This window comes from Somniosus microcephalus, chromosome 3, assembly GCF_052327205.1.
Source record: "Somniosus microcephalus isolate GS21.2 chromosome 3, FLI_Smic_1.0, whole genome shotgun sequence".
Classification (NCBI taxonomy): domain Eukaryota; kingdom Metazoa; phylum Chordata; class Chondrichthyes; order Squaliformes; family Somniosidae; genus Somniosus; species Somniosus microcephalus.
In genome coordinates, this window is record NC_140989.1 from 211677125 (window position 1) to 211692492 (window position 15368).

General features: G+C 45.2%; 1 protein-coding gene across 3 annotated transcripts in view; it reads left to right on the top strand.

Annotated features, from left to right (window-relative positions):
• LOC147121699 (rab GTPase-activating protein 1-like) overlaps positions 1-15368 on the top strand; it is a 307168-nt gene that overhangs the window by 181948 nt on the left and 109852 nt on the right. The gene's annotated exons all lie outside the window — the stretch shown is intronic.

Here is a 15368-nt window from a genome sequence, read left to right on the forward strand (position 1 = left end):
CCATAGGGGACTCTGTGTACACCCGGAACTTCGGCTATGGACCTAAATGGATACCAGGACTAATCCAGGACATTACAGGACCTGTGTCGTACTCCGTGTTACTAGGGGATGGTCGAGGGGTTTGTCGGCATGTGGATCAGCTTTTCAGCCAGCAGCAGGGGGAACTGCCTCAGATGGAACAAAGGGCAGTAGAGGAGGCTGTTCCAGGACCCAGCACGGCTTATAAGGTGCCAGTGGACACTGGTACTGCCAGGCCACAGCGGGACAGAGTAAAACCAACATCAGAGACTACTCCAATCTCAAGTACGAGCGAATCTGAGAATCCACCACAAGTGGAATTAAGACGTTCACAAAGGATTCGCAAGCAACCAGAAAGACTTATACAAACCTGTTAAATTAGTCAGGGGTTAACCATGGTTAGAGCATACTGGTTAATTAAAACGTAGTACCTAGTAAGGGTTATTGTTTAAGAATTGCATGCGGCAATCTTAAGGGGGAAGGAGTGTTGTAACCTGGGAGGTTATGAGTAACCTGATCCACCAGGTGGTGCTGTGGCAATTGGTCTCCTGAGTTAAGTCTGGTCTGTACTGGTTGTACTCTTTGTTTTTGCTGCCTCATGGCAGAAGCTTTTATGTGCAAGTGTTGATTAAACCATGTTACGGAGTTAACCTGTGTCCGTCTCCATCTATGGCCACCTCAAGATACCACACCCTGACTGGACTGACCTTAATGGGGTGCAGTTCCATCTTCCTGCACTTCACCCATGTGTGTGTTGGCAAGCTTTTTGATGGGGAAGGGTTTGGGAGACCAGCAAGTTCTCCGATGAGCCCAAACCCATCCTCGCCAATGTCCACAAGCACACTTTCCTGCAGGGGGCAATGGATAGCGGTTGGGAGTGGAACACTTTCCTCTTTGATGGAGGGGAACTGAGGCTAATTTTACTGCTCCAACTGTATTGTAAGGAGTGGGGCAGTTTGCTTCCGGTTCCAGTGTTCACCTCCATTCACAGCTCCTCCGATAATGAAGCAGTGCCTGCCAGCCTACAGCAAAACCTGAACAACATCCAGGTTTGGACTGACGAGACGCAGGTATCATTACTGCCACAAGTGCCAGGCAATGGCCATCCCCAGTAAGAAAAAGCCCACGCGAACTGCAGTGGTTTAAGAAGGCGGCTCACCACAATCTTCTCGAGGACAATTAGGGATGGGCAATAAATACTAGCCTTGTCAGCGACGCCCACATCCCAGGAACGAATTAAAAAACCCACTTCCGCTGTGGTTCAGCAGCGCCACCTTGCTAAGTACCCCAATATCAACATCTTTGGGGTCACCCTGACCAGAAGCTGAACACATCAACTCTGGCTCCAAGAGCAGGCCAGGTCGAGTACCCTTCCATGAGTGGAACACCTCCTGACCCCTTGGAGCCTCTTCACCATCGATAAGGCTCAAACCATTAGTGTGGTGGAAGCAGATTCACTAGTAACTTTCGAAAGCAAATTATAGATAATTGAAAAGGAGAAATAACGCTCCTGTGAAGTGCCTTGGGATATTTTACTACGTTAAAGGTGCTATATAAATGCAGGCTGGTCTATGTCTCGGTGTTACACGATGGTATATTTACCTGCTGTTGGGTAGGTCTGACCAGATTATTTGTATTTTCCCAGCTACATGACGGAACAGCGGAGTTTTGTGCCTTACTGGCCTAAAAGAAAACTGCCCTTTCAAAACCATAGAACCACTTCTGTAGGTTACGCCCTCAGTATGAATTCTGATCATTACAGTGTGCTAAAGGCAGTGCCTTCATTTCCCAATGATTTTTACTACATAATGTATGAATTTGCAATGAATTGTTGAAATTACCAGTCATGAATCATTCTTGAGCGTTTAACCGGTTATTTTTAGCATGTAGCAGCTGGGTTTATTTTAATAATCTGTTTTTTTTAAGTTTTCTAAAAGTATAATTGATGTTTCCTGCTTGGTCTCAAGCTGTTACAGCAGTCATTATATCCATAGGCAGAAACTACAGTAAACGCACAAGGCAGTGCTCAGTACATTTACATCGCAAAGCTTTTCCACTTTGGTTTGCAGACCAGTTGACTTGCACTTGTAATTTGTATGAAAACTGACTCAAACTAATTTGCACTTTTGGTGTGAATTTTAGGATTGTTGTAGTGATGGAGAATGAAACACTTGAGTGCTTGAAACTGAAAGTGTCCCTCTACACCGTCCCATCAAACACTGCCGGGCAGGTACAGCACGGGTTAGATACAGAGTAAAGCTCCCTCTACACCGTCCCATCAAACACTCCCGGGCAGGTACAGCACGGGTTAGATACAGAGTAAAGCTCCCTCTACACCGTCCCATCAAACACTCCCAGGGCAGGTACAGCACGAGTTAGATACAGAGTAAAGCTCCCTCTACACTGTCCCATCAAACGCTCCCACCAGGGCAGGTACAGCACGGGTTAGATACAGAGTAAAGCTCCCTCTACACCGTCCCATCAAACACTCCCAGGGCAGGTACAGCACGAGTTAGATACAGAGTAATGCTCCCTCTACACCGTCCCATCAAACACTCCCAGGGCAGGTACAGCACGGGTTAGATACAGAGTAAAGCTCCCTCTACACTGTCCCATCAAACACTCCCAGGACAGGTACAGCACGAGTTAGATACAGAGTAAAGCTCCCTCTACACCATCCCATCAAACACTCCCAGGGCAGGTACAGCACGAGTTAGATACAGAGTAAAGCTCCCTCTACACCGTCCCATCAAACACTCCCAGGACAGGTACAGCACGAGTTAGATACAGAGTAAAGCTCCCTCTACACCGTCCCATCAAACACTCCCAGGACAGGTACAGCACGAGTTAGATACAGAGTAAAGCTCCCTCTACACCGTCCCATCAAACACTCCCAGGGCAGGTATAGCACAGGGTTAGATACAGAGTAAAGCTCCCTCTACACTGTCCCATCAAACACTCGCAGGGCAGGTACAGCACGGGTTAGATACAGAGTAAAGCTCCCTCTACACTGTCCCATCAAACAATCCCAGGGCAGGTACAGCACGAGTTAGATACAGAGTAAAGCTCCCTCTACACTGTCCCATCAAACGCTCCCACCAGGGCAGGTACAGCACGGGTTAGATACAGAGTAAAGCTCCCTCTACACCGTCCCATCAAACACTCCCAGGGCAGGTACAGCACGAGTTAGATACAGAGTAATGCTCCCTCTACACCGTCCCATCAAACACTCCCAGGGCAGGTACAGCACGGGTTAGATACAGAGTAAAGCTCCCTCTACACTGTCCCATCAAACACTCCCAGGACAGGTACAGCACGAGTTAGATACAGAGTAAAGCTCCCTCTACACCATCCCATCAAACACTCCCAGGGCAGGTACAGCACGAGTTAGATACAGAGTAAAGCTCCCTCTACACCGTCCCATCAAACACTCCCAGGACAGGTACAGCACGAGTTAGATACAGAGTAAAGCTCCCTCTACACCGTCCCATCAAACACTCCCAGGACAGGTACAGCACGAGTTAGATACAGAGTAAAGCTCCCTCTACACCGTCCCATCAAACACTCCCAGGGCAGGTATAGCACAGGGTTAGATACAGAGTAAAGCTCCCTCTACACTGTCCCATCAAACACTCGCAGGGCAGGTACAGCACAGGGTTAGATACAGAGTAAAGCTCCCTCTACACTGTCCCATCAAACAATCCCAGGGCAGGTATAGCACGGGTTAGATACAGAGTAAAGCTCCCTCTACACTGTCCCATCAAACAATCCCAGGGCAGGTACAGCACAGGGTTAGATACAGAGTAAAGCTCCCTCTACACTGTCCCATCAAACAATCCGAGAGCAGGTACAGCATGGGTTAGATACAGAGTAAAGCTCCCTCTACATTGCCCCACTGAGTGGGCTGGCTGCAGGCTGCTGTTGTGTGGGGTTGGGTGGAGTGGCTGAGGAACTTGTATTCACAGCTGTTGTGCTGAGAGAATCTGCGTTTCAAACGAATCTTTGAACAACATGCTGTACGGTGGAGCTGGCTCAGAGTGCTGGCCTCAATGAGAGGTAGATTTCCAGACTAGTGTATGACCTAGTACCGAGGACATGCACTGTAGCAAGTACTCCCAATACGAAAGAGGACCAGTCCTTTGCCAGAATAAGCCTAATCCTACTACATGCAGAATAGAGGAGGCAAGTTTTCCGACCTGTAGCCACAGGATCTTCTGCCCATAATGAGCTTTAACGTAGTAAGGTGCATACTTTTCCTTGGAGAGCCGTATCGCAGCAAAAAGTAGCACTACACAAGGTGTATTAGGTGAGCCTTGTTTACCAACGTACAATCTTGTCCATCACAGAGAATGTGTGAATGACCGAGCTGTGGCTCCAGAATGTTTAGTGCTCTGGACATGATCAGATCACCCAATGCAGCGCAAGCTTTTATCTTGCATTTGGAAAAATATATTGTATTTTAAAACAAATATGTGCCATTTTTGGGTATGTTATTGAACTGTTTTGTCTCTCCGCAATGGTTCCTCTAAGACTATTATACAGAAGCAATGTTCTTCTTAGTCTGCCCTGATTTGTGGGTTAGTGATTACTCTATCTTTTTAATAATTTGCTAACTGGATTAACAGTAATCTTTTAAACAAAAGGACTTGCATTTATATAGCACCTTTCCTGACCTCAGGACGTCCCAAAGCGCTTCACAGCCAATGAAGTATTTTTGAAATGTTGTCACTGCTGTAATGTAGAAAGCGAGGCAGCCAATTTGTGCACAGCAAGATTCCACAAACAGTAATGTGATAATGATCAGATAACCTATTTTTAGTGATGTTCGTTGAGGGGCAAATATTGGCCAGGACACCAGGGAGAACTCTCCTGCTCTTCTCGAAAATAGTGCCATGGAATCTTTGACGTCAACCTGAGAGGGCGGACGTGGCCTTGATTGAACGCCTCATCTGGAAGGTGGCACCTCAGCCAGTGCAGCACTCCCTCAGTACTGTACTGAGAGTGTTAGCCTGGATCATGTGCTCAAGTCTCTGGAGTGGGGCTTGAACCCATGACCTTCTGTCAGGAGAGAGTGATGCCAACTGAGCCTCGGCTGACACAAGAAAAGGCCAAAAGAATGCACGCAATGACATGTGATAAAGGGTTGATTGCATGAAACAGAGAGCAGACTTCAGAGGAGCATTGATATCTCTGAGATATCAATGATTATGCGTGGACATGAGAGGGAAAAGGCGAAATTTCAGCTGAAATCCACAGGGGAAATAGGAATGGATTTTGACAATTACACTGCCGTTAAACAAGCAGGAAGAGGATGAAAGAGACAAATGAAAATCACAATGAAGAGAGAAACAGAACTTCAAGGCTGACATACCCGATTAACTAGTCGTTCATCTCACTACTGTTTGTAGGACCTTGCTGTGTGCAAATTAACTGCCATGTCTGTCTACAAAACAACAGTGACTGCTCTTCAAAATCAACTCGCTGGATGTGCAGAGCTTTGGGACGTTCTGAGGGTGTGAATTCCACGATATAAACGCATAGTCTTTCTTTGCCTAAGAGTCAGGCCATTGAGTTAAGCAGTAAAGATGAAATAAAGCTGCAACTGCTGGAAACTGAAACTAAAAGCAAAAAGTACTGGAAATACACAACAGGACCATCAACTCCTGAAGAGAGAAGGGGCAGGTTAAGGTTGAGTTGAGACACTTTGTCAGAACTAGGTTCTCAATCAGAAATGTTTTTTTCAGATGCTGACTGAACTGCAGTTTAATAAGATTTGCATTTTTTTTATGGTCATTTTTGCTGGTTAATTTTATTCTTCCCTAATTCGGTAATTCAGATCCAGTTTCAGCCAACCAACATCCACAAGCAGCTGCAGATGGGGAATTGGACTTGCCAAGGGGTTTCGTTTCCTCCAGGCACAGGTTAATTTCCTTGGTGCACACTTGGACTAATTGCGATGCCATTGAGAGCAGATTCCATCGGTGCAACGCACAGTACAGCAGAGAGACTTCTGTGCAGATTGATAATGCAGGACTGAAAATGGAAAATTCTGGCTATGTCAGTTAGACTCTCAGTGAAAGCTGGGTTAACATTTGATAATTTCAGTTTCAGATATCTCACTGTACTCCACACTGTACAGTTCAGATATCTCACTACTCCACACTGTACAGTTCAGATATCTCACTGTACTCCACACTGTACAGTTCAGATATCTCACTACTCCACACTGTACAGTTCAGATATCTCACTGTACTCCACACTGTACAGTTCAGATATCTCACTGTACTCCACACTGTACAGTTCAGATATCTCACTGTACTCCACACTGTACAGTTCAGATATCTCACTGTACTCCACACTGTACAGTTCAGATATCTCACTACTCCACACTGTACAGTTCAGATATCTCACTGTACTCCACACTGTACAGTTCAGATATCTCACTGTACTCCACACTGTACAGTTCAGATATCTCACTGTACTCCACACTGTACAGTTCAGATATCTCACTGTACTCCACACTGTACAGTTCAGATATATCTCACTGTACTCCACACTGTACAGTTCATATCTCTCACTGTACTCCACACTGTACAGTTCATATCTCTCACTGTACTCCACACTGTACAGTTCAGATATCTCAGTACTCCACACTACAGTTTGGATATATCGCACTGTACTCCACACTGTACAGTTCGGATATCTCGCTGTACTCCACACTGTACAGTTCAGATATATCTCTCACTACTCCACACTGTACAGTTTGGATATCTCTCACTACTCCACACTGTACAGTTCGGATATCTCTCACTACTCCACACTGTACAGTTCGGATATCTCGCTGTACTCCACACTGTACAGTTCAGATATATCTCTCACTACTCCACACTGTACAGTTTGGATATCTCTCACTACTCCACACTGTACAGTTCGGATATCTCTCACTACTCCACACTGTACAGTTCGGATATCTCTCACAACGCCACACTGTACAGTTCAGATATCTCTGTACTCCACACAGTACAGTTCGGATATCTCTCACTGTACTCCACACTACAGTTCAGATATCTCACTGTACCCCACACTCTACAGTTTGGATATCTCTCTCTGTACTCCACACTGTACAGTTCAGATATCTCACTGTACTCCACACTACAGTTTGGATATATCTCACTGTACTCCACACTGTACAGTTTGGATATCTCACTGTACTCCACACTGTACAGTTCGGATATCTCTCACTACTCCACACTGCACAGTTTGGATATCTCTCACTGTACTCCACACTGCACAGTTTGGATATCTCTCACTGTACTCCACACTGTACAGTTCAGATATCTCACTGTACTCCACACTGTACAGTTCAGATATATCTCACTGTACTCCACACTGTACAGTTCAGAGATATCTCACTGTACTCCACACTGTACAATTCAGATATCTCTGTACTCCACGCTGTACAGTTGAGAGATATCTCACTGTACTCCACACTGTACAGTTCAGGGATATCTCACTGTACTCCACACTGTACAGTTCAGAGATATCTCACTGTACTCCACACTGTACAGTTCAGGGATATCTCACTGTACTCCACACTGTACAGTTCAGGGATATCTCACTGTACTCCACACTGTACAGTTGAGAGATATCTCACTGTACTCCACACTGTACAGTTCAGGGATATCTCACTGTACTCCACACTGTACAGTTCAGAGATATCTCACTGTACTCCACACGGTACAGATCAGATATCACTGTACTCCACACTGTACAGTTCAGAGATATCTCACTGTACTCCACACTGTACAGTTCAGATATCTCACTGTACTCCACACTGTACAGTTCCGATATCTCACTGTACAGTTTGGATATCTCACTGTACCCCACACTGTACAGTTCAGATATCTCACTGAACTCCACACTGCACAGTTTGGCTATATCGCACTGTACTCCACACTGTACAGTTCGGATATATCTCACTGTAATCCACACTGTACAGTTCAGATATCTCACTACGGCACATTGTACAGTTCAGATATATCTCACTGTACGCCACACTGTACAGTTCAGATATATTTCACTGTACTCCACACTACAGTTCAGATATATCTCACAGTACTCCACACTGTACAGTTCCGATATCTCACTGTACTCCACACTCTACAGTTCAGATATATCTCACAGTACTCCACACTGTACAGTTCCGATATCTCACTGTACTCCACACTGTACAGTTCCGATATCTTCTCACTGTACTCCACACTGTACAGTTCTGATATATCTCACAGTACTCCACACTGTACAGTTCTGATATATCTCACAGTACTCCACACTGTACAGTTCTGATATCTCACTGTACTCCACACTGTACAGTTCCGATATCTCTCTCTATACTCCACACTGTACAGTTCCAATATCTCTCACTGTACTCCACACTGTACAGTTCCGATATCGCACTGTACTCCACACTGCACAGTTTGGATATATCGCACTGTACTCAACACTGTACAGTTTGGATATCTCTCACTGTACTCCACACTGTACAGTTTGGATATCTCTCACTGTACTCCACACTGTACAGTTTGGATATCTCTCACTGTACTCCACACTGTACAGTTTGGATATCTCTCACTGTACTCCACACTGTACAGTTTGGATATCTCTCACTGTACTCCACACTGTACAGTTCAGAGATATCTCTGTACTCCACACTGTACAGTTCAGATATATCTCACTGTACTCCACACTGTACAGTTTCGATATATCTCACTGTACTCCACTCTGTACAGTTCCGATATCTCTCTCTCTACTCCACACTGTACAGTTCTGATATCTCACTGTACTCCACACTACTGTTCCGATATATCTCACTGTACTCCACACTGTACAGTTCCGATATCTCACTGTACTCCTCTGTACAGTTTGGATATCTCTCACTGTACTCCACACTGTACAGTTCCGATATCTCTCACTGTACTCCACACTGTACAGTTCCGATATATCTCACTGTACTCCACTGTACAGTTTGGATATCTCACTGTACTCCACACTGTACAGTTTGGATATCACACACTGTACAGTTTGGATATCTCACTGTACTCCACACTGTACAGTTCCGATATCTCTCTCTGGACTCCACACTGTACAGTTCCGATATCTCTCACTGTACTCCACACTGTACAGTTCCGATATCTCTCTCTGGACTCCGCACTGTACAGTTCCGATATCTCTCACTGTACTCCACACTGTACAGTTCCGATATCTCTCTCTGTACTCCACACTGTACAGTTCCGATATCTCTCTCTGGACTCCACACTGTACGGTTCCGATATCTCTCTCTATACTCCACACTGTACAGTTCCGATATCTCTCTCTGTACTCCACACTGTACAGTTCCGATATCTCTCTCTGGACTCCACACTGTACGGTTCCGATATCTCTCTCTGTACTCCACACTGTACAGTTCCGATATCGCACTGTACTCCACACTGTACAGTTCCGATATCTCTCTCTGTACTCCACACTGTACAGTTCCGATATCTCTCTCTGTACTCCACACTGTACAGTTCCGATATCTCTCTGTACTCCACACTGTACAGTTCCGATATCTCTCTCTGTACTCCACACTGTACAGTTCCGATATCTCTCTCTGTACTCCACACTGTACAGTTCCGATATCTCTCTCTATACTCCACACTGTACAGTTCCGATATCTCTCTCTATACTCCACACTGTACAGTTCCGATATCTCTCACTGTACTCCACACTGTACAGTTCCGATATATCTCCCTGGACTCCACACTGCACAGTTTGGATATCTCACTGTACTCCACACTGTACAGTTCCGATATCTCTCTCTGGACTCCACACTGTACAGTTCCGATATCTCTCACTGTACTCCACACTGTACAGTTCCGATATCTCTCACTGTACTCCACACTGTACAGTTCCGATATCTCTCTCTGGACTCCACACTGTACGGTTCCGATATCTCTCTCTATACTCCACACTGTACAGTTCCGATATCTCTCACTGTACTCCACACTGTACAGTTCCGATATATCTCCCTGGACTCCACACTGTACAGTTCCGATATATCTCTCTGGACTCCACACTGTACAGTTCCGATATCTCTCTCTGGACTCCACACTGTACAGTTCGGATATCTCTCTGTACTCTACACTGTACAGTTCGGATATCTCTCTGTACTCTACACTGTACAGTTCGGATATCTCGCTGTACTCCACACTGTACAGTTATTGGGAGAAGTTTCACTGTAATCTCCATGACAGAGCTGCATTAATATGTCGTGTTAGCTCATTAAATACAAACTTTAGTATGAATGACTTTAGGGAACATCTTCAGTTCTAATTGAATTGGGACCGTACAAACTCTAAACTGTTGAGCAATTGAACTGATACTCTATCCCCATCAAACCCTGCTCACCCATCATCCCTGTCCTTGCTGACCTACATTGGCTCCCAGTCCCCAAAACATCAAGTTTAAAATCATATCTTTGTGATTAAATCTCTTCATAGCCTTGCCCCTCCCTATATGTCTAACCTCTTCCCCCCACCCCGTTCAGCCCACCCCTGAACTTTGTTTCTCCGACTCTGGCCTCTTGTGCATTCATTTCCCCCCTTCACCCCAACATTGGCGGCCTTGCCTTCCGCTGCCTGGGCCTTAAGCCCTTGCATTCCCTCCCAAAATATCTCTGCCTTTGTACCATTACTCTCCTACTTTAAGACCTTCCACAAAACTCACCACTTTGACCAAGCTTTTGGTCACCACTCCTGATATCTCCTTCTTTGGCTTGGCGCCCATTTTGGGCTGATTAGAAGTCTGTGAAGCACCTCTGGACGTTTTTCAGTGTTAAAGGTGCTATATAAATGAAAGTTGTGGTTGTTGTCAATAAACTGCATTAAAGGAACTTACTCAAATCGACGTGGATTTGGGAACATTTTGCAGAGTTGCCAGACTAGTGTGTTCCAGTCAGCTGAAAAAAGACAGAACTTGTATTTCTGTAGCGCCTTTCACAACCTCAGGACGTCCCAAAGTGCTTTACAGCCATTTGAAGTGTAGACACTGTTGTAATGTAGGAAACGCGGCAGAAAATGTGCGTACAGCAAGCTCCCACAAACAGCAATGTGACAATGAGCAGCTCCCACAAACAGCAATGTGACAATGAGCAGCTCCCACAAACAGCAATGTGACAATGAGCAGCTCCCACAAACAGCAATGTGACAATGAGCAGCTCCCACAAACAGCAATGTGACAATGAGCAGCTCCCACAAACAGCAATGTGACAATGAGCAGCTCCCAGAAACAGCAATGTGACAATGAGCAGCTCCCACAAACAGCAATGTGACAATGAGCAGCTCCCAGAAACAGCAATGTGACAATGAGCAGCTCCCACAAACAGCAATGTGACAATGAGCAGCTCCCACAAACAGCAATGTGACAATGAGCAGCTCCCACAAACAGCAATGTGACAATGAGCAGCTCCCACAAACAGCAATGTGACAATGAGCAGCTCCCACAAACAGCAATGTGACAATGAGCAGCTCCCACAAACAGCAATGTGACAATGAGCAGCTCCCACAAACAGCAATGTGACAATGAGCAGCTCCCACAAACAGCAATGTGACAATGAGCAGCTCCCAGAAACAGCAATGTGACAATGAGCAGCTCCCAGAAACAGCAATGTGACAATGAGCAGCTCCCACAAACAGCAATGTGACAATGAGCAGCTCCCACAAACAGCAATGTGACAATGAGCAGCTCCCACAAACAGCAATGTGACAATGAGCAGCTCCCAGAAACAGCAATGTGACAATGAGCAGATCATCTGTTTTTAGTGATGTTGGTTGAGGGGTAAATATTGGCCAGGACACCGGGGAGAATTCCCTGCTCTTCTTCGAAATAGCGCTATGGGATCTTTTATGTCCACCTGAGAGAGCAGAAGGGGCCTCGGTTTAACATCTCATCTGAAAGACGGTATCCCCGACAGTGCAGCATTCCCTCAGTACTGCACTGGGAATGTCAGCCTGGATTATGGGCTCACGTCTCTGGAGTAGTGGGGCTTGAACCCGCTGACTCAGAGGCAAGATTGCTACCCACTGCGTCACGGCTGAAGTCTGTACAGACTAGCTTTGTATCTTTATGGTTTTCAGTGTTATTGCAAACATGGGTTCTCAGCAGAAGTATGAAATTACGTTGCTCTTCTTTTGCAGGGAACCTAAGTTTAGTGGCTGTAGTGGTGTGTAGCAAACGAGCACAGCTTATAAAACAACAGCACAAACTGAGTTTTCAAGCAACCTTTAAGAAAACAGCCCAGTAAACCACCGGAGTTAGAGTGGAAAGAGTTTTGGGTATAAGAAGCGCACTACCTTAACCCTAACAGTGTGTCTTGGTGCGTATGCAATGATTATTTTTGAATACAGTGCCTAATATAAAGACACTGGCAACTTACAGTACGAGGAGTTGCATCTAAATATTGCTGGTATGTGACCTGAATTCGCCACACTCGGTAGTGTTTACGAACAAATGCTTATATGTCGCTCCTTAAAAAGGAGCTTAAAAAGCGATCTGTAAAATTATCAACCTGAGGAGGGCAGTGTGGTCCACACTTAGTGGGATCTGCCAACCATTTGCAGCTCAGCCAGAGATTCCCCAATCCAATCGAGGTAAGTATACTTAGCTCTTGCAGGGCAACCCTGTCCCCACATCCCAGGGAAGACTTGGAGGGAAGTTACTCATGGTTAGCTTTTCCATTTAAAAAAAATTAAAAACTAGTTTATTTCTCAAGCTATTGCTCTGTAAAATCTAAATCCTGTCTCTCTTCCTGTGACCATGTCTATGTTTCCCTCGTACTCCCTTTGTCCTTCTTTGTGTATTTCTGTTTTTTCCCCACCCGTTCTCTTGCTATCATGCACTTTCAGTGTTGTCCCTGTACTGGTCTGTTTGTGTCTGTCTCTCGCTCTTTTTTCCCCATTTTTCTGCAAGTGTATGCTTCAGTCTGCCTGCTCACTCGCTTCATTTTGTACTGTCTGCATGCATACATATGTCTATATGTTCTGCACTGTGTCAGTTTGCAAAAGTTTCTGTACATTTTGTGCTATTTGCATAAGTCTTTCTGTACGTCTTGCACTGTATGCATACGTTTCTGTACGTCTTGCACTGTATGCATACGTTTCTGTACGTCTTGCACTGTATGCATACGTTTCTGTACGTCTTGCACTGTATGCATACGTTTCTGTACGTCTTGCACTGTATGCATACGTTTCTGTACGTCTTGCACTGTATGCATACGTTTCTGTACACCTTACACTGTATGCATACGCTTCTGTAGGTTTTGCACTAGGCATACGTTTCTGTAGGTCTTCCACTGTATGTATACATTTCTGTAGGTCTTGCACTATATGCATACGTTTCTGTACATCTTGCACTGTATGCATACGCTTCTGTAGGCCTTGCACTGTATGCATACGCTTCTGTACGTCTTGCACTGTATGCATACGCTTCTGTACGTCTTGCACTGTATGCATACGTTTCTGTACGTCTTGCACTGTATGCATACGTTTCTATGTTTTGCACTGTATGCATACGCTTCTGTACGTCTCGAACTGTATGCATACGTTTCTGTACGTCTTGCACTGTATGCATACGTTTCTATGTTTTGCACTGTATGCATACGCTTCTGTACGTCTTGCACTGTATGCATACGTTTCTGTACGTCTTGCACTGTGCATACGCTTCTGTACGTTTTGCACTGTATGCATACGCTTCTGTACATTTTGCACTGTATACATATGTTTGTTTTGCACTGTATGCATACGCTTCTGTACGTCTTGCACTATGTATATGTTTTGCACTGTATGCTTATGCCTCTGTACGTTTGGCACTGTATGCATACGCTTCTGTACGTCTTGCACTGTATGTATATGTTTCTATGTTTTGCACTATGCATACGTTTCTGTACGTCTTGCACTGTATGCATATGTTTCTATGTTTTGCACTATGCTTATGCTTCTGTACGTTTTGCACTGTATGCATACGCTTCTGTACGTCTTGCACTGTATGTATATGTTTCTATGTTTTGCACTGTATGCATATGCTTCTGTACGGTTTGCACTGTATGCATACGTTTCTGTACGTCTTGCACTGTATGCATATGCTTCTATGTTTTGCACTGTATGCTTATGCTTCTGTATGTTTTGCACTGTATGCATATGCTCTGTACGTCTTGCACTGTATGCATACGTTTCTGTACATCTTGCACTGTATGCATACGCTTCTGTACGTCTTGCATTGTATGCATACGTTTCTGTACGTCTTGCACTGTATGCATACGCTTCTGTACGTCTTGCATTGTATGCATACGCTTCTGTACGTCTTGCACTGTATGCATATGCTTCTGTACGTCTTGCACTGTATGCATACGCTTCTGTACGTCTTGCATTGTATGCATACGCTTCTGTACATCTTGCATTGTATGCATACGCTTCTGTACGTCTTGCACTGTATGCAAACGCTTCTGTACGTCTTGCATTGTATGCATACGCTTCTGTACGTCTTGCATTGTATGCATACGGTTCTATGTTTTGCACTGTATGTATACTCTTCTGTACGTCTTGCACTGTTTGCATACATTTCCGTGTATCTGAGTTGCTGCTGAATTTGTATCTTTTACATTGTTTTACATGTTGCAGTACACAGCAAGATGAGAGTCAAATTGTACTGGGTCTGAGGGTGGGAGCAACTCCGAGCCTCAAAGTTCCGAAATCCCTATGTGCCTGCTTAAAACTCGAACCTTGCTGTGCCCCTGATTTGAGGAGCAGGGCTTGGAGGCGGGAGAGGGATGATGTGATTGTAGGCAGAGAGAAGCAGAGCCTGGATCCGAGGCAAGCAGGACTGGTCCTAAAGCTCCTCAAACTGTTGGGAGGGGGATGTGGAATACTGGGTATGGGTCTCGATGCAAGGGAGGGAATCAGTGGAGAAGAGTTGGAGCTCTTGGTGGGAGCGAGTAGAGCTAGAGCACATTGGGCAGGCTTGGGTGGGAATGGTTAAAGAATGAGGAACAGGGCTGAAATGTATTGGGCAGGGAGCAGAGCAGAGGCTTGGAGCTGGTTGCTTGTGAATTCGAAGTCGGGCTGAAGGGTAAAACACCTGGGCTAGAGAATTGGTTGAGGGGTGAGGGTTGCAAGAAAAAGGAAATTTTTGCAGTAGCCAAAATCTGGCTGACAATTTTTTTCTTCACCTCCTGATTGATTTGTGGTGTCACATGGCTAGCATGGACCCATGTTGGGATCTGATTGGTTCACATTAACCACTTGAAAGCAGGGACAAAC